We start from the raw sequence: 20244 nt of genomic DNA, 5'->3' as shown, positions 1-20244 counted from the left end.
AGAAACCACGGCTTTAGAAGTAAACAACAGGAGGGGACAGGCATATTTGGGCCTTGAATGCCTGAGAGCTGGCCAGTTTATTCCTCATCTTCTGCAGTAGAGGGGAGGGGAAAGAGAGGAGGGAAACAATAATAAATAACAATGGATCTAACATGTATTGAGTTTCTGCTACATGGCAGGTCAGTTTTAGGTACTTTAAATACATTATTTAATTCTCTGCATAGAACCATCAGAGAAAAAAATAATATAAAATTCCTTCACTTTACTGAAAGGAAAATGAAACTCATAGATGGTAAATGATATACCTATAACTCACAGCTCGTATGTTCATAAAATATATATCTCATCTCTTCCAAATTAGAATCTAATTATTTTTAAGAAGAAAATATGATTTTCTCTTCAAGTAACCAATATTTTGAATCTGATAACCCAGACATAACATTTTTTTTGTATCCAACTTTAAATACTTCTTGCCTTAACCAAATACTAATTTATTATTATTGCAGAGAAATCTGTGAAACCTCACATAATTATATTTATAATTATTTTCTGTCTAGTATCTCAATATCTGTTAAGCTTTTACCCCACCTCATCTGGCTGTGGCTACCCTGGGAATACAATAGTAGGCATAGGACTGGGGGTTGACCAACCATGGTACTCTACTATTTTATTTAAAATGATTACACGAATAAGTTGGGCCAATCAGAGTGTTTCCACTTAGAGTCCAAATGTAGATGCTTGAGAGAGTGTCTATTCTTTGTGGGTTGTAGGCTGTAAGCATTAAAGACCTTGGTCTCCTTGAGATTCTAAGGCATGGGAGAATGAGGCCAGCAGGAAGAGAGACTAAAACAGAGACAGATAAGCATCTATTATTGTTTGAGCTTCTGGATTTAATCAGGCTTAAATGTAAACATCTCCACCCATGGGCTTAACATTGTATGAGCCAATAAATTTCTCTTTTGCTTAAGATGTTTTGAGTTTCTGTTACTTGCAACTGTTGATTACACAATAAGATGTCTACAAAAAGAACACATTCTTTTTGGGAACAGGCCTGTGAAATTTAATGAAGGCATACCGAAGAAGAAGTTGAACTAGGATGTCCTTTTCTTCTTATGTAACTATTGCCTTGCACAGGTTCTCCAGATCAGGTGTAAAAGGCTGTACTGCAAGATTGAAATAAGTGCTATATTATCTTGGAATGGTCCTTTAGAGAAGCAGACTGAAATCCCAATTCAAATCAATCGGTCAAAACCAATTTCTAATCACCTGCTGTGTGTCAAGAAATGTGACATGTATAGGGAGGCTCCAAGATAAAAGTGACATGGTCACTCCTCTCAAGAAGCTCACTGCTTATTGGGAAAATATGGATCCCAAATATCCAGTGCTGTAAGGTTATGAATATGTGGTAAGTTGCTGAATGAACCGTATGAAAATATTTTAGTGCTATGTATGTTCAAAGGAATGAGTAATAGCTTTTGAATTAAGGTGGGTAGGAATACTTTTCTTTTTAGAGGAAGAGTAAACTAACCTGTACCTTGAAGAATGGGAAGATTTAGCAGAGAAATAATCTTTGCCTACAAAGAGAAAACTCAATATAATATCCTCAGTCTACACCAAGCATCCAATGCTAGACCGAAGGACGTTGAAGTTAATGAGGTAGAAAACCATCTCTTTATTTTCACCCTCATATAATTATTTCTTGATCTTTATTCTGTAAATTGAAAAGAAAAAACAGATTATTTAAAAATATAAGCTACATACTGATCTACACAGCTATGATTCTTGCCCATTAGGGGCTTTAACCTATTTAGAAATTTCAGGAAAGTAAACAAGCCATGGTTTTGAGCAAGACCTACAGGAAAGGGCATCTCATGCAGATTTAAAAAAGTCAGAGTAGAATTTTTAGAAAAACTAGCATCTAAACTACAACTTTACTAAAGGCTCAGTGAAAGTTAGCAAAGATTCTAAATAAGTAAAAATATGGCACGAAGGTTGTAAATCGAAAGGTCAAAGAGTAAAAGGGGCAACAGATGAGATTAAACTATGTAGAAGAAAAAATAAATAAAAGCACAGAGCAGCTGTTCTCCAAAAGTATGGGCCTCTGGGTCTCACTAGACACTTCCAGAGAGTCTAAAAGTCAAATAATTTTTGTGATAATGGTAGTATATTATTGCCTTTATAAGTTCATTTTCTCATGGGTATGCAGTGGAATTTTCCACTGTACATTTGGAAGATCTACATTAAAAACAAACCAATATATTCTAAATAACAAATCTTGATGTTATAAAAATCACACATTGATTAAAACATATACATATACACATTCAAGGTGCAATATAGGCCAATGTAACAAATTACAAAAAAGTTCATGAATATGGTTTCAGGTTCCAAATGGAAACTAATCTGAGAAACTACCACTTTTTGAATTTTGACATAGTATAAAAGAAGTATAGTTATAATTACCTAAAGTGGCTATTAAAATAGTCTTCTTTCCTTTTCCAACTCTGTATCTGTGAGATTAGATTTTTTTTCATATATTTCAACCAAAATAACGCATCAAAACTGACTGAATAGAGAAGCAGCCATGACAATCTAACTTTTGTTAACACAGACCTTTAAAAGATGTTCAAAAGTTTAAAACAATTCTACTCTTACAATGAATATTTTTTGGGGGGAGGGATATAGTTATTTTGCATAAGAAAATGTTTATTACTGTTATTTGAAAAATAAATTAATAAATGTTTTATATTTCTTAGTTTTATTTTATTTTATGTGTGTTACAGAGAGACAGAGAGAGGGACAGACAGACAGAAAAGGAGAGAGATGAGAAGCATCAATTCTTCGTTGCGGCTCCTTAGTCTCCTTAGTTGTTCATTGATTGCTTTCTCATATGGACCTTGATGAGGGGAAGGGCTACAGCAGAGCAGATGACCCCTTGTTTAAGCCAGCAACCTTGGGCTTCAAGCTAGCCATCTTTGGGCTCAAGCCAGTGACCATAGGGTCATGTCTATGATCCCACACTCAAGCTGGTGAGTCTGCCCTCAAGTTGGATGAGCCCACGTTCAAGCCAGAGACCTCAGGGTTTCGAACCTGGGTCCTTTGCTTCCCAGTTCTATGCTCTATCCACTGTGCCACCACCTGGTCAGGCTATTTTCTAATACAGTAAGTATCAATAGATATACCACACATGAAGTTCTTAACTGTCTTTATAGCTTTTAAGAGTAAAAAGGGATTCTGAGAGCAAAAGTTTTAGAATGATGGCCACAAAAAGTGACCTAGGAATTCTGTTTCATATCTCCTTGAGATTTCTTCTTTTCCTGACTCTGTGTGACTGATGAATATTCAGTAAATTCTCTTAATAAATATTGAGTCACCTCTACTTCTCTGTCTCCAGCTGCCCATTTTTGCAGGCTTGAATGAATAAATGGATCTTGCTTTCACATCTTCTTTTTGTCCTGAATCCTCATTTCTCATCGATAATGTGTCAGAAGAAATAGCTGCTATTATGGCGATTTAACAGAACCATGTAAGGATCAATAAGCAACAAGATCGAATTCACAAGTGCATCTGCATCACTGCAGAGCTCTCTGTCTTGACAAAAAAATGAAATTGACAGGGACACTCTGCTGTTTCCATGTGGTTTTGAGTGTTTTACACTATAAAAGGTAAAACTTTAAGAAGATAAAACCATTAGCATATGTGAAGGCAGCGGAAGTTATGACTTATTCTCCAATTCTGAAACAAATATCTTTATGGAAAAGATTAGAATGAATAATCCCTTATCTTTATGGGGAAAAATGTCTGATTTCTTTCTTTGCTTTGAAGTGTCTGATTATTTTTGGCTCTCTGCCCCACATTTTAATCTTTGGATAAGGATGCGGCTGCTTCCTGGGCTCCTTTCCTTCTGAGGTCCACCAAGAATCTTTCCCTAAAGGCTTTTTACTGGGAATATATATATATATATATATATATATATATATATATATATATATATTGTATTTTTCTGAAGTTGGAAACGGGGAGGCAGTCAGACATACTCCCGCATGCACCCGACCGGGATCCACCCGGCATGCCCAACAGGGGGCGATGCTCCACCCATCTGGGGCGTAGCTCTGTTGCAACCAGAGCCACTCTAGTGCCTGAGGCAGAGGCCACGGAGCCATCCTCAGCGCCGGGCCAACTTTGCTCCAATGGAGCCTCGGCTGCGGGAGGGGAAGAAAGAGACAGAGAGGAAGGAAGGGGGGAGGGGGGGAGAAGCAGATGGGCGCTTCTCCTGTGTGCTTTGGCTGGGAATCGAACCCGGGACGCCTGTATGCCAGGCTGACGCTCTACCACTGAGCCAACCGGCCAGGGCTGGATTTTATATTTAATACTTGCTGGCTACAAGATTTCAGGAAAACTCCACAGTCCCCTTCAAGAAGATGGTCTTGAAATAGAATGGAATGGCACTAGGGGCAGAAGTGACAGCAGCAGCAAGGGTACAGAGCCGGCTCTGCCTCTCTCCTGCCTCCTGGCCTGTGGCATCACTAGCTCCCAGGTGCCAGCCTCCCTGGTGTTGTTCAGGGGAGTCATGAGGTGGCCCTTTGGAATGGGTACAGTCCTCTCCTTCAATCTGGATTCAGATGACCTCGTACTTTTTGGTTATCAATGCTGGCAATTTCGATTTCATGTTATCAGTTACAGGACATTCTTTTCTTTCTTTTTTTTTTTTTTTTTTGGTATTTTTCCGAAGTTGGAAACGGGGAAGCAGTCAGACAGACTCCCGCATGCGCCCGACCGGGATCCACCCGGCATGCCCACCGGTGGGCGACGCTCTGCCCATCTTGGGGCGTCGCTCTGTCACAATCAGAGCCATTCTAGCACCTGAGGCAGAGGCCACAGAGCCATCCCCAGCGCCTGGGCAAACTTTGCTCCAATGGAGCCTTGGCTGCGGGAGGGGAAGAAAGAGACAGAGAGGAAGGAGAGGGGGAAGGGTGGAGAAGCAGATGGGCGCTTCTCCTGTGTGCCCTGGCCAGGAATCGAACCTGGGACTCCTGCACGCCAGGCCAACGCTCTACCACTGAGCCAACCGGCCAGGGCCAGGACATTCTTTTCAAGTCAAAATCTAGCTTCAGCCAAATTCTCATTCAAGTTTTTCTTATTTTTTTTCAAAATTCCTTTCAAACAGTATTATTTTTAAATGCTTGCTTTTTCTTTCAATTGAAATAAAATCTACTAACTGTAGTAAAAAAGATTTTTTGTTTGTTCTGACTTGGATTTGCTTGTCAAATCCCTTTAAAGTGATATATGAACTATACATAGTATGCTTCCAAAAATTCTCTTTCCCTGCTTGCTTTTATTGATAAAAAAATGGTATGTTTGTTTCAATGTTATCTATATTTTAATTGTACTATTTAAAAGAATGCATTTTCAAAACGCTTTTAAAAATTTATTTTCAAAATGCATTAAAGATTTTAAAAATTAATTCTCTAACAGCTGAAAAAATTATGCACAATTATACATAAAATACATGAGTACCCTCTCCTGTCCACTCAGTTTTACTAATCGAAGAATTTTCTCTGTAGAAAGAAACAAAATCAGCCACCTCTAATAATATAACTGTTTGTCTTTCTTTTTTAAAAATACAATGTATAAATACACCACATTTTATTAAGAAGAGAAAAATTTACTGGTAGAAAATGAATTTTGAAGCGAACACAACTTATTTTATAAGAAGTTAAAATAACAGCCTTTATAACACAAGACTGGTACCAGTTTTAATGATATTTTTTATCTTTAGGGTGCACTGAATTCAAGTAAACCTTAAAATGAGTTTCATTTTCATTTTGACTGAAGCGACTGCACTGTAAGCAAATCTAATTTCCCAGAGAGCTAAATGTATAAATAATAATATTCTGATTTTCACTGTTTTAAAAACAATTGAAGGAAAAGCCACAAATCTGCCTGTTGTTCGGAGCCAGTAATTTCTCCAACTGCTGCTCAGTAATAGAGCTGCACAAAAGGACGTACTATGATGCTATAAATTTTAAAGCACATTTACTTACCATTTCTCTATGCCTGCTATCTTCCTCAGGAGGTTACAATAGGACAAAATGTACACAGATCTTTGTGCTAGGTATGAATGGCCAAACTGGGGTAGAGATTTCTGGTAGAGCAGAAGAGCTTCAATGAACAGCAGCATCATTCACGTCACAGTCAAGGAGGAGAATGAGGAAGTCTCCGCCATGGTTTCAGAGGTCCTATGCCATTTTCAGTTGCAGTTCCTTGGAAGTTTTAAGTTTAAGTAAAAGTACACTGGATACTACGTACTTCCTGGAATCTCAAACGAGGTGCTTTTTACCATAAATCTTTTTATCCTATGAAAGTGTTTCCTGAAGGCATCCAGGGAAGTTATATTGACTAGAGGAATTTTTCAAAAGAGCAGCACAAGTTTCTAAAGCGAAGAACTAGACACCACTGCCACCACCCCCATCTCTTGGCCCCCACCCCCCACCTCATGAGGGTTTATGCTCTTGTCAAGTGTGTTGGTTGCCAAATAAAGTACTTTAGTGCTACTAGGACTACAAATGTTGAAATGACTTTCTCCAGTTGGTGGAAATACTGCTAAGGACGGCTCTGTCCATGCTGTGTATAGGTAGAGAGTCCCTCAGAAGGTGGCAGTTGCTGTTTGCAGAGTCTAGCCTCACATACTCAAAGATGATCTGATGTTCATTTCCTTCTAAGATATGCTGTCAGTGATGTTATCTGAATGATTTCAATATTCTATTCCATTAAAGAATGTCAGCCCAGTATTGGAAGAATGAGATCTTCATCTAGTAGAGGTGAACCTGATACTGTGCCTTTATCAGGAAAATACATATAGTAACTAGGGTTAACTTCACAACTACCCTGTTAAGCAGAATCTATTATCATCTCCATTTTAACCGGAGTGGTTAGGTAGCTTCACCAGTGGTAAATGGCTAAATTGACTAGATAAGCTACAATTTGAACTTAGGTTTCCAGCTCCAGAGTCTAGGCTATACCTTATTCTAGCCTTCTCACCACCCTTATCTATCCTTTTATTCACTTATTTATATTAGTCAATTAATTTTTTTAGAGAGAGAGAGTGTGTGTGTGAGAGAGAGAGAGAGAAAGAGAGAGAGGAAAGAAGAGAAAAAGAGAGAAAAACATCAATTTGTTGTTCCACTTATTTATGCATTCATTGCTTGATTCTTGTATGTGCCTTGACCAGGGATAGAACCTGCAACCTTGGTGTATTGGGACAATGCTCTAACCACCTAAACAACCTGGCCAGAACCACACTTACCTGTTTTTCAAGGATCTGTTCATAAATCACACCCTCTTTTCCTTGATTCTCTTAGCCAATCATAATCTCTCTCTTCTGAATTCTTATAACATTACCTTTAGTCTTTCTCTAATGCTGACTTACTACTCAGGTTTTCATTATTTACGTATTTATGCCTTTTTTCTCCATATACACTGAAAGGTCATCAGGGCAGCATTCACATATAATTTATTTTGTAGGAAATAACACTTACAAATTTGGTGGTAATTCACAAAACAGTTAGCATTTTACATTTATTAGACTTACAAGGTCTCATTCTACTGATATTTATTAAAAATCCAATGATATGACAGACCAGTTTTTAAGGGTTAGAGTGATAAATCAAACTGCAGACAAATTTTTATAACTAATGGATTAAATTTTATGCGATTTCTAGTCATAAGTATTCCATTAATGCACATCTTATGATCAGTTATGAATAAAAAAGTAGTTTGCTGGTCTACCTTACATCATTATTGACAGAGTAACTCAGAGACTGTCTAATGTATGTGAGGAGCTTTCTGGGGAGCATTTTATTATAAAATTTAGAGACATTATAAACAGAAAAAGGAAACAAATCATTTGTACAAGAGCTATGGACCAAGAGTGCAAAGAATACAGATTTTTTTGGTTTGAATATGGTTAACCACTTAAAATGAGTTTTAGATAATATTGCGAAAAGCTGGCAGGAAGCACATAGAGACACTGAGTTCTTTAGAAAAATGAACCCGGATCCAGATCTGTTCCATTCATCCAGGAGATCAAATATCCTCCTCCATGGGTGCAAGCTGACTGGGAAAGGGGAAACTTTTTACTTTCTGGGCTAATTTTTTTTCTTGAAAAATTTTCTTTAAGGTGCTGTCCAGACGTGACCCTGTTTACCAGATAAAATTAAACTAAATAACGTTGAGTTGTATGTTCTGCTGCTAGATGAGATTTGGAAATGACAACCTGGAGTCCTGAGAAATGGTGGTTACGCTGGTTCGTTGCTTGTGATTGTGTGTGGGACACTGCTTTGATATCTTCCACTTGGCCCATCTCAATGGAGAACTTTTAGCAGATTCAAATTTGCAAAGCAAATAGAATAATCTGACAGCTTGTGAGGGTGGGAAAGGATGTTGGTTCATTTCCCTAAAGACTTATCTCATAGAAAGGCCATATATTATATGAAAAAGAAATATACTGTAATTCAACATTTCTTTGCCAGAAAAGGCAGCCAAATTTTTATATTGTTCCGGGAAGAAAATGATCTTTCTGCAATTTCCATTTACTCCTTCCTTACCAAACCTAGGACTTCACTTTTTTGGAGATGAAAATGATATTGCAACATGTTCAGGGAGTGGAGTTTTAAAGTACAAAGAAATTTGATTGCACAAACCAACAGCCCCCTCCTTTTTCTCAGTTGAGACCCATTGTTGTCTGTAGCTTTACTGCTCTTACCTGCATCATCTGTTTCCCAGTCCTGTCTGACCCTTCACCACAACACTGTGGTATTCATTGTAATAACATGTGGGCCAAAATGAGCTCACCCTGATTAACATAGAGTGTGTAATTCCATAGGAATTTTATTATAATTGAGCAATAATTCTTGTATACCTATTTAAAAAATTTATCTGGAACGCAAATTACAGTAGAATATTTCCCCAAGGCTCTTAATAACTATCTATTTTTAGGAATTCTCTATGCTGGTGTGCTCTAAACTAATTAGCTCAATAGTCTTGACAAGAAAAGGGGGAAAAGAGGTAGAGCTTTTTAAAAGTTATTTTTACTCCAAATCTGGGTTTATTATTAGCAATATATTCCTATTGTACCACCCCAGGGCATCCAAAGTAATCGGAGTAGAATAGATAGGAAATTAAATTGAAAACCAACAATCTGCTAACTATACATTTCTCCATTATTTTACCCTCCCCTAACACTCTTTATCTATTTAGGAATAGATAGGTAGAAAAAATGTTTAGTTCTCTTTTTCAGTAGGATACTGAAGATTCTTTTCTTGTTTGTTTTGTTCTGGATAGGTTGTTGTCGGGGATGATTATTCAGAGTAGGTCTCAGGGAAGAGAGGTAAAAAAAGAATTAATGTTTACTTGTTCCCATATAGATAATAATAAGTGCTTTACACATATATTCCTACCTATGAATCAGTTAGTTTTGCCTTGCCTCTTGAAAATAAACAAACTGAATCTTTAAGAGGATAGTGCGTCCCAATCTACTGTGATAGCTTTTTACCTCTTTGAATGCTACAATTCCAAGCAGTGATTTATGAAATATAGCATCTTTTTTTCTTCACTCCACCTCTCTTCTAAATCATCCCCCCCATACACCTCAAAAAAGGTGCGCACGCATGCATGCACACACTTAGTAAGTTTGATACCTATAAGACAAACTTAGGAAAGTCTTCCATCCTGAAATGGAAATACAGTTGAACATCTCAACTAGTAACCCTAAATAGTATAGTATAGCTATCAATGTGATTAATCAATTATTTTCTTCCAAATGGTATTTCTTCACCCTCTAAGGCTTGGTATTGTCCCTATTATTTCTTGCAGGTCCACCTGGCTATCTCTACCTCTCTTCCAGCACCAGTTCCTTGAGTGAGTTGCCATGGCCACATTTGATAATGGCCCTATGGATTTTGACACATAATAAGTCAATTAGAGCAGGCCTGGCCTTGGGAAAGTGACGTTAGTGACTCTTCCCTGCACAGTGTGAGCCCAGTTGATGACAGAACAGAACATTTGCTTTCTTTTCTTTCATTGCTCATTTTGTTATTTTTCCTGCAATCCAATGAGCTCTTTCTTTCCTAATTAGTTTTCTGCTCAGCAGTTTACCAACTTTGTCTTTTTCAAATTAAATAGATCAAATAACTCTAGATCATTGTCATGAGACAACAAAGTTAAGTCATTTGGGGAGAGGGTAAAAATAGCACTACCTGATTCTCTCCTGGGCTTTGGGTTAAACTAAAATATGTTTCTTTTCTTTCAATTCGGCTGGCTGGCTTCATTCTTTCCTTGTAGCATGACAGTAAACTACATTATTAATTTTTTCATCCACAGTGTGGCAGAGTTTAGAAAAAGGAGGGCGCTCCTAGTCAGGCTTTTCCTCTCCTGAGTGAAGACAAGCGAAACAGTATGTTTTGTCAGCGTGGATTTTTCTCCACCACGATAGTCCCCAGCTCGGTTCTACATAAATGTTATGAAACTCCACATTAAACAGCCTGTCTGTGTGGGTACTGAGCCCAGAAGTGCCTGACAGCTAATGAATAAATATATACTTTATTTCTAGCAAGGCTCTTTTAAGAGTATGGTGCCTGAATACTTTTGGGGAAAAAAAGACCCATTTATTTTGTTTAAAAAACACATACGCTCACATGGAAACAGAAAACCAGGCAGCGTCTCTCCAATTCCTGAGTCTGCGAACAGGTAAATCTCTGGTGGTTTGGCCTGAAGAGTGTCAAAGGGACCTGGCCCGTTCAGATCAGAGACAATGCTGCTGCCACGGTTCCAGACCCAAACTCACACTCGGGGTCTGGTGTCACTGTTCCTCTCAGGCACGCCCAGGGCACTCACCTCTTTTCCAAAACACAGGAATTAGTGGACACAAAGTTCAAAGGGCTTCTTCCAAAGCACAGCAAGTTTAGTCCTTATTTGGAAACAGAAACATGGTTTTAAAAAAATCTAGCAAAGACAGCAGGTATTTCCCAATATAGAGTTTGGGGCTAGAATTTTCAGTGTGTGTGTGTGTATGTGTGTGTGTGTGTGTGTGTGTGTGTGTAAATATCCTTATTTTACATTTGTGAGCTTACATTGTTTTCCTGCTTTAGACACACATGAAACATATACTTGCCTAGGTTAAGCCATTTACCTTCCTTAAGCACCATGGTGAAATAATAAGGATTACTTATTATTTTTTCAGATCACAATTAACAAATTTGTTATCCACATTTTGATAATTTATCTGGGGCAGCTGGAAGCTATTGATAGCCAAGGATATTAGGACAGAAAACTACTTACTCTAAATGTACAGCACAAAGTTTACACACTCAAATAGTATATACAAAAATAATGAAACTAATAAAGCAAGTGTGATACAAATATTTATATACTACATGTGGAATTAAAAACAAAACAAAACAAAGGCTGCTTCTAACCACACCATAGCCTCCTGATTTACCAAAGTAGGATGAACTACTTTTGAAACTACTACTTTTATGGGTGGCTGAAACTCGCATTGCCCCCCAAGTACAATGAAGCATTTGAGAGCTGAGACCCTGTAACGATGCGGTCATGCTCAGAGGAAGGCCGGAGCAGTCATAGCAGATGACTGTTCTGTGGACAACACACTGGGCTCATCTCTGCATCATCACCTTGGCACTGGAACTGTGGTTAACAACTGGTCAGCCTGAGACTGTGAGCCTCTTGATGAACTCTGTGCTTTAGAACAAAGCCATCATTCTAAGGAGTCGTTTAGTGTGCTATAATGAACTAAAAGAAGGCAGAAAGTAAAGGCAGGGAGATACAGGCGCTCTGCTGGAAAGCAGGGTCATTAAAAATAATGAGCAGTCTTTCACTTCCTTCTTTTTATTAACTTTCTGCAAAGGACAACCCAGCACTTTATTTTTCAGCACAGTCTCCACTTTTATAATATCTGTTAGCAGATGGCTAAAACTTTTCCACAACATGCTCCATAATACTTAGAACCACCCTAGAAAACACTCAGGGCCTTTTTCTCTCTCTCTCTCTCTCTCTCTCTCTCTCTCTCTCTCTTTCTCTCTCTCTTTTTTCTCTGTGCATCTTAGAATTGGCTTTTGCAATCACTGCCTCTAAACTAAACAAAAATGTGCCATCCCTCCCAACCTCTAACATATACAAAGGTAGCATTTTAGGGGAGAGTCGAAAGCACAGTGCAAGGGCAAAGGAAAAAGACTTGAAATGCTCATCCTAAAGTGCTATTCATTCCAATATTCTAAATCAGTGGTCCCCAAACCCCGGGCCATGGACCGGTACCGGTCCGTGGGCCATTTGGTACCGATCTGCAGAGAAAGAATAAATAACTTACATTATTTCTGTTTTATTTATATTTAAGTCTGAAGGATGTTTTATTTTTAAAAAATGACCAGATTCCCTCTGTTACATCCATCTAAGACTCACTCTTGACGCTTGTCTCAGTCACGTGATACATTTATCCATCCCACCCTAAAGGCTGGTCCGTGAAAATATTTTCTGACATTAAACTGGTCCGTGGCCCAAAAAAGGTTGGGGACCACTGTTCTAAATGCCCCCGCAGTACTAATTCACGTCTACAAATCTCAAGGGATGGTTTTGACACCTAATTGTTGGCACCACTTTGCTATTCAGAATTCTGATAGGAGAAGAAAAGTCTGAATGAACCGGATGGCTGGTAAAAGGCCAGCATGTTAGTCTTGAAGAGATGTCTAGAATGAATTATGAAATGAACTGCTCTGAGTTAGTACTTTGTTCCCTTGGAGAACTGCCGCCTCGGTGCCAAATAGCAGAACTGAACTCTGATCTGTTCCCCTGTAGTTAACAACTGAAGCCAAGCTTTTGATCAAAGGGAAGGAAGCACAAGGGCTAAAAACTAAGGAAATTGTCAGCTCGACCAGAGGCTTCTGTGACCTGTGGATTCAAGTGACCCGGGCTTCTATTAATCAGCGGGCAAGAGAGGAAGTAGGGATGCAAGCTCCGAATTTATGTCAGGCCCATGTCAGTGACTTTATTTACACTTATTTCCTTTTATCCTTACACTAAGTCCAAAAATTTGGCAATTTTATCCATGAGTAAGATAGAAAGAGTTAGGACTTACTCATTTATTCATTCATTCAGCAACTACTTATTGCACAATCACTATGTTGCAGGCATGGTACTAGACATTGGGGATGCAATGATAAGGTAGGCAAGTGCTTGCCTTCACAGAGCTCAGCGTCATGGGAATGACAGACTTCAGATGAGTATTTACAAGCCTGATGAGCATGACCAAAAGGCAGCTGCAGGTGCTTGAGCAGGCACAGAAAACAGACTATTTACTCAAACAGTGAACACGTGAGTTATTAGAAGTCCACAGGAGAGAATAACTTTGAAGTCTCCTGCAAACATTTTACTAGGGAAACCAAGTGGGCATCTTATGGAAATGTTCTATATCTGTGTTCATATGGTACATGAACATGTATCTAGTGAGCTTCAGGAGGGACTGAATTTTTTATTTCAATTAGTAGCTGCCATATTTGACAGCAGAGCTATAAGTAATTTTCATGGGACCAAAAGTGTTCTGAAATGTGACTCTTCTACCATCACCATTGGAGAGATTTGGGTTTGAATCAGTCTAGGAAGCGTAAAGAAATTTGTTTCTGCTGGAGTCGTATTGAGATTCCTCTAATTTAGAGTAATCTTATATTTCTGCGTTGGCTTCAATGAAGATATAGGTAGCTTTAAGAAACAAAGTTCAATCTAGACTCTAATCAGATTCAACCCCAAAGAGACCTGGATTAGTTCTTAAACCAAACTATTCTACTGGGGTCGGTCAATCGAGAGATAACCCAGCACTGGGCCCTATCAGACAAGAGCAGAATTCCAGGTTCCCCCATAACCCCTTAGGTATGGTGGGACCCAAACACTGCTATAACCCCAGTTAAAGCAAGAGACAGAAAAACAAATTAACCTCTGCTTTATCTCAGTTGCCTGTAGGGGAAGAGAATTCAAATCCCTATCTCCCAAGGTCAAAGCAGTGACTATAGAAAGAGGAAACATTACACTTACATGCACATGCAGGTGTGCGTGCCCACACACACACACACACACACACACACACACACACGGGCATACACACACAAATAAATGCCTTTGGGTTTTGCTGTTTCTGTCAGACTTGGTGACTAATATGAGCTTGACACAGTTATTTTGTTAAGATCCCTAATTAGGGAAAGAAGTAAAAGAGAGAGTGATTTAAGCCCAAATAGAAACGGAATTGAAATTACTTTAGATCTTTTGCCAAAGCACCTAACATATTAACTGAGCTTGTTTTAAATAAGAAAATGCTATCTTCCAAGCAATAAATAAAATTAATCCTGTCAGATCTTTAATTACTCATGATAAGATTTACTACATTGCCACTGACTTAAACTCCCATATTTGGTAAGTCTCTTGACCTCAGGGACATATTGTTTCAGCTCCAAACTATTTCTTAATGGCATACAGTCAGATTTCCTCTTAGCTATGCTTTGGCTCTCTTCCTCTCTGTCTCGGATCTACTGGATGCTGCTTCCTCAGCCAGCCACTTGACCTCACATCCCCTAACTATAAGATGATGCACAATGTTTCTGACGTTACTACAGTGTGTTACTCACTCTAGCCATAACTGACAGACCACTGCCTCCACATCTGCCATAGGGTCTGGCAGCCGCATCAGGAAGCAATGGGAATCAGAGTCACAATTATCTCTTGTCTTATTCTTAAGGAAAGGAAAGGAATCAGACCGTTAAAAAATATGATGCATGTTGTATTCTAGTATGCTAGCTAGTTGCCAATTATCCCCTCAAAAACTGGCCTTATGCAAGTGCTAGTCAAAAGAAAATGACTGACCTCAGTTTATTTCATGAGATAACAGTACTAAAAGCATCCATTTATTGAAAGCCAATAATGTGCTAAGATATTTATTACACATGGTCATTGTTATAGTCACTTTTCACAACAAGCAGTAAAATAGAAGTAACAATTGCTGTTTTTTCAAGTCAAGAAACAGAACTTCTATGAGCTGACACAGCTAATCTAAGATCATATTGTTTAGAAGTCAGAAACCCATCCAACTCCTATCGTCCGTGCTACTTTTGTCTGGCCATTCTCTCTTCCGTTGTTCTCTCTTCCTGCGAGTAAGGTCCCTGGGAGGAGAGAGAGGGGAGGGAAAGGTGAGGTAGAACACCAAGTTCTCTAACTTTGTCAGGTGAGTAGAAAGGAATAAAATGTTTGCCTTTCAACACCTGTTCTCTACCTTTTTGCCTAGCACAATACTAAGCACAAATGAGGTGTTTGTTGAATGAAATAAATTTAAAAAAATGTTCTCAAAGGTTTTATTTAAAATATGTATTTGAGTGTGATTTACACGCAAACATTTTAGTAAGTACTGGAATACTGGGGAGAACAGATAGAAAAGTTCCTTCCCTTTGAGGGCTCATATTCTGGTAGAGAATATGCAATGAAAAGTGTAATTTCAGGCAGTGCTGAGAGATACAAACAAGTGGAACACAATCAGTGATCTGATGCTCTTGAGTGACTATGAGAGGCAGGAGCTCTAATTTAGGCTAAGAGATCAGGAAGTACTCATTGGGCAGATGGCCTTTGATTGAAGAAATAAATGCCAACAAGGACATCATGTTGCATGGGCAGCCGAGAAAGGGAGGACTCCAAAGATGCTTCTTGGAGTTTGGTTTTGACCATTTACTGAGACTGGAAGACTTGGAGAAAGCAAATTGTGTGAAGGGAAATCAAAGTTTATATTTAATTTCCAAAGGACATTTCTATGATGCTTACTTTTATCAGGTAGATTCAAAATAAAATATTTTAATTCTGGTGATTTTATACATTGAGTGAACCCTTCAAATATTTTCATTTTGAAACAAAAAAATTACAAGAAATGTTTATAATTTTTCTTTTAAAACTAGCTGTATTTTACTAATTTTAATAAAGAAAAACAGAAATCTTAGAACTGTCATTTCTACTTTTTCAGACTCTCTACACCATTTTTTACCTACTCAATTATATTCCATATTTTTAAAATAAATTTTGTGTTCAGTCAAAATTCAGTTTTCTGTTGGATTTACTTAAAAAAAAGTACATAAAAGGACATGACAGCATCCTCTCCCCTATGGACTATGGTCCTTGAACTTGGGGAAAATTATGAATTAGTAAAATCTTTCTTTTGAAAATGCAATGATTTATGAAGTCAGTTCTGGAAGAAACACTATAGTTGCATTATTACAATTCAATAACTGCTACAAAGGTGGCAAAAGAATTAGATATCCTTTGTGGCGGAATGAGTCAAATTTCTTAACCCACTCTTGGAAGAAAAAGGGTTTCTTTGGCTGGCAAATTTTAGGCCAACACAGGCACAAAAGTTTGGATATTTTTGAGAATTTAATCTGCCCCATGACTGGACAATTTAATATTCTTAAAGTATATGTACTTTAAGAAAAACAATCATTTGAAAACTTTGGCATCTGATCCACCTTGATGCTTTGATGAGTTTTATCAAAGTACTTTGGTCCCTTAGTTTTAGGATTATTTCAGAATATTAGAAAAATAGCAGAGCTTAAAAGGTACATTGACTCTTAAAGTTATTATCTGTTACCTTAAAACTATCCTCTCAAAATTATTTGAAAATTATGAACTAAAACATATATACATTTTTGCCCTGGCCGGATAGCTCGGTCAGGTAGAGCATTGACCCCATGTGCAAAGGTTGTGGGTTCAATCCCCGGTCAGGCCACATACAAGAACAGATCAACATTTTTGCCTCTCCTTTCTTCTCTCTCTCAAATCAATAAAAATGTCTACATATTTGGAGAGATATTTATCTGTTGGTCAGAGTTCTGAAATATATATATACTGAATAACTGGCAAGTGGCTGAAGATATTGTTTTTTAATTAGATATTTTAATATGATGCAGTGCTATCCTCCCTGATTGTATTATCTTAATGGAAAAGCCTTGTCATTGGAACTTTTCATGTACTTGGAGATTTTGTTTTTTGGTATTTTTCTGAAGTTGGAAATGGGGAGGCAGTCAGACAGACTCCCACATGCGCCCGACCGGGATCCACTCGGCATGCCCACCAGGGGGCGATGCTCTGCCCATCTGGGGCGTCGCTCTGTTACAACCAGAGCCATTCTAGCGCCTGAGGCAGAGGTCATAGAGCCATCCCCAGCTCCCGGTCCGAGTTTGCTCCAATGGAGCCTTGGTTGCGAGAGGGGAAGAGAGAGACAGAGAGGAAGGAGAGGAGGAGGGGTGGAGAAGCAGATGGGTGCTTCTCCTGTGTGCCCTGGCTGGGAATCGAACCCGGGACTCCTGCACACCAGGCCAATGCTCTACCACTGAGCCAACTGGCCAGGGCTACTTGGAGATTCTTATAAGTAAAAAAGCACATTCAGATACAAACAATTTTTATATAAAGTATATCTTCACTAGTTTTTAACCTAGTAATTTAATATAAAGTGTGTCCATAAAGTCATGATGCACATTTGACCGGTCACAGGAAAGCAACAAAAGATGATAGAAATGTGAAATCGGTACCAAATAAAAGGAAAACTCTCCCAGTTTCATACCTATTTAGTGCAGTTCGATGTGGCTCACGCACAGATTTTTTAGGGCTCCTTAGGTAGCTATCCCATATAGCCTCTACAGACTCGTCACTGACTGATGGCCTACCAGAACGGGGTTTCTCCACCAAACTGCCAGTTTCCTTCAACTGCTTACCCCACCCAATAATGTTATTCCTATGTGGTTACGCTTAGTTATAAATGCGCCAATATTCACATTGCACTTTGGTCACAGATTGGAATTTAGTGAGCCACAGAACACACTGAATTTTCCTCTGTACTGTCCACATCTCGACTGGCATGGCCGTGGGCTGCTTTGCTGTATACACAATGTTACACCATCATCTGTGCATGTGCACATGCTGCCACATCATCCTACAGAAACTGGGAGGGTTTTTCTTTTATTTGGTGCAGATTTCACATTTCTATCATCTTTTGTTGCTTCCCTGTGACCTGTCAAAAGTGCACCGTGACTTTATGGACACACTGTACATAAGTTACAAGGAATACTGATTTCATTTAAAGATAATTATAAAATCTAAATAATTTAAAAGGTGAAGTTTGTATAACTTGGTCAAATTTTGCTGACTAGTTATAATGATTAAAAATATATATTTGTTATTGACAGTGGACTAGATAAATTCTAATTAACATTCTATACTTAGATTTAGTTGCTAATCATTATTTATAGAGCTCGATGATTTCTTCTTGTTATCTTAACTGTGTAAGAAGTAGTGTATGTAAATTAATAGAAAAATCTATTGGTAGAATATGTATACGTAACATCAAGTGAGTGAATATATTCTTTTATGTCATTAATTAGTTGATTAAACTCTTCTAAAATGCAAGTGTACAACACTGACCTCACCTTTCAAGCCTCTAAAGAATCATTTACATTGTCAATAATGCAGCCAAGACAGCAAATGCATTTTCTTTACCATTCCTTTTAAAAGCCTAGAGGCTTTTAGTTATTTTTGCAAAGACCTCAGGTTATAGCCCATCTATAATATTATTTATAATAATATCATTGGAATCGCAAAGCCAAACCTGGGGTGGTTGAACTGCTTGGTAGGCAATGCAATAATAGATGAGTTTTCCAGACTACAGTTCTGAGGGAGAAAACCTGTTGGAAACGAAAAGAGGGAAGGATTTCAAGGATTGTTTGTTTTCTTTTTTAACTTGGCTTTGCTACACTCCTTTTTCCAAGATACCATTTGTACATACAAATCACTTGAGTTTATTTTCAAAACCCCCACAGACAGATACTGTTTTGTTGTGGTTAAATCCTAGTCAGTAGAGGCTCAAAGCTTCCCATTGTGAGAGGAAATGAAGGCTGGCTGGGTCTTTAAGAGGCCTCTGTGTACACGTGGCTCCTTTCATCTGAGGCTTGTAATTGTGATGCAGCCCGGAGCTTTTTTCCAAAGGTAGCCTACTGAGAAAATCCTCTAGTATCTAACCCAAGGTACATTAAAGAAGGTTGGTGCCACAAGTGAAGCAAAGTTTGCATTTATATTAATGAGCAAAAGACAAATATTACTTTCTTTCATCATCTGAATCTCCCTTGGTTGTACCAATATGTTGTATTGCTGATGTCAACCTGCAACTAAAAGATCTAAGGCACTTTTATGAAATGCAACCAAATGTCAAAATGAACCAAAGACAAGAGATTATTATCCAAAATATATAAAGAACTCATACAATTCAACACCAAAACAAACACATAATTCAATTAAAAAATGAGCAGAGGATAGGGATAGTTCTCTGAAGAAGAAATATAAATGTCCAGCAGATATGAAAAGATGCTTAACTTCACTAGCTATTAGGGAAATGCAAATCAAAACTACAACAATTAGCCAAAAAACAAATATACATAACATATAGACACAGACGACAGTGTGGCAATAGCCGGAGTGAAAGGGGTTGGGGAGAAGGTGGAGGTGTGCAAAGGGGGGAGCGGGAAGTGGGGACAGAAAGAGACTTTGCTTGGGGTGGAGGGCACCCAATGTGGTGTACAGATGGCGTTTTATGGAGATGTACTCTTGAAACATGTATGGTTTTGCAAACCAATGTCATTTCAATAAATTCAATTAATAAAAAATAAATTAAAAAATATATTGTCACAGATTGTGTTAATAATGTATATCATACTTTATTAAATGATATCCCATATTTCAGAATATTTTTTAAAAACTATGATGAGAAGTCCTGGCCGGTTGGCTCAGTGGTAGAGCATTGGCCTGGTGTGCAGGAGTCTTGGGTTCGATTCCCAGCCAGGGCACACAGGAGAAGCACCCATCTGCTTCTCCACCCCTCCCCCTCTCCTTCCTCTCTGTCGCTCTCTTCCCCTCCCGCAGCCAAGGCTCCATTGGAGCAAAGTTGGCCCGAGCACTGAGGATGGCTCTATGGCCTCTGCCTCACGTGCTAGAATGGTCCTGGTTGCAACAGAGCAATGCCCCAGATGGGCAGAATGTCTGACTGCCTCCTCGTTTTCAACTCAGAAAAATACAAAAAAACCCTACAAAAACTATGATGAGATACCACCTCACACCTGTTGGAATGACCATTCTGACAAAGACAAGTAAGTACAAGTTTCAGAG

The sequence above is a fragment of the Saccopteryx bilineata genome, chromosome 2 (assembly GCF_036850765.1).
Source record: "Saccopteryx bilineata isolate mSacBil1 chromosome 2, mSacBil1_pri_phased_curated, whole genome shotgun sequence".
NCBI classification, from domain to species: domain Eukaryota; kingdom Metazoa; phylum Chordata; class Mammalia; order Chiroptera; family Emballonuridae; genus Saccopteryx; species Saccopteryx bilineata.
The sequence above is the reverse complement of the archived record's forward strand: the minus strand, read 5'-3'. Positions refer to the sequence as shown.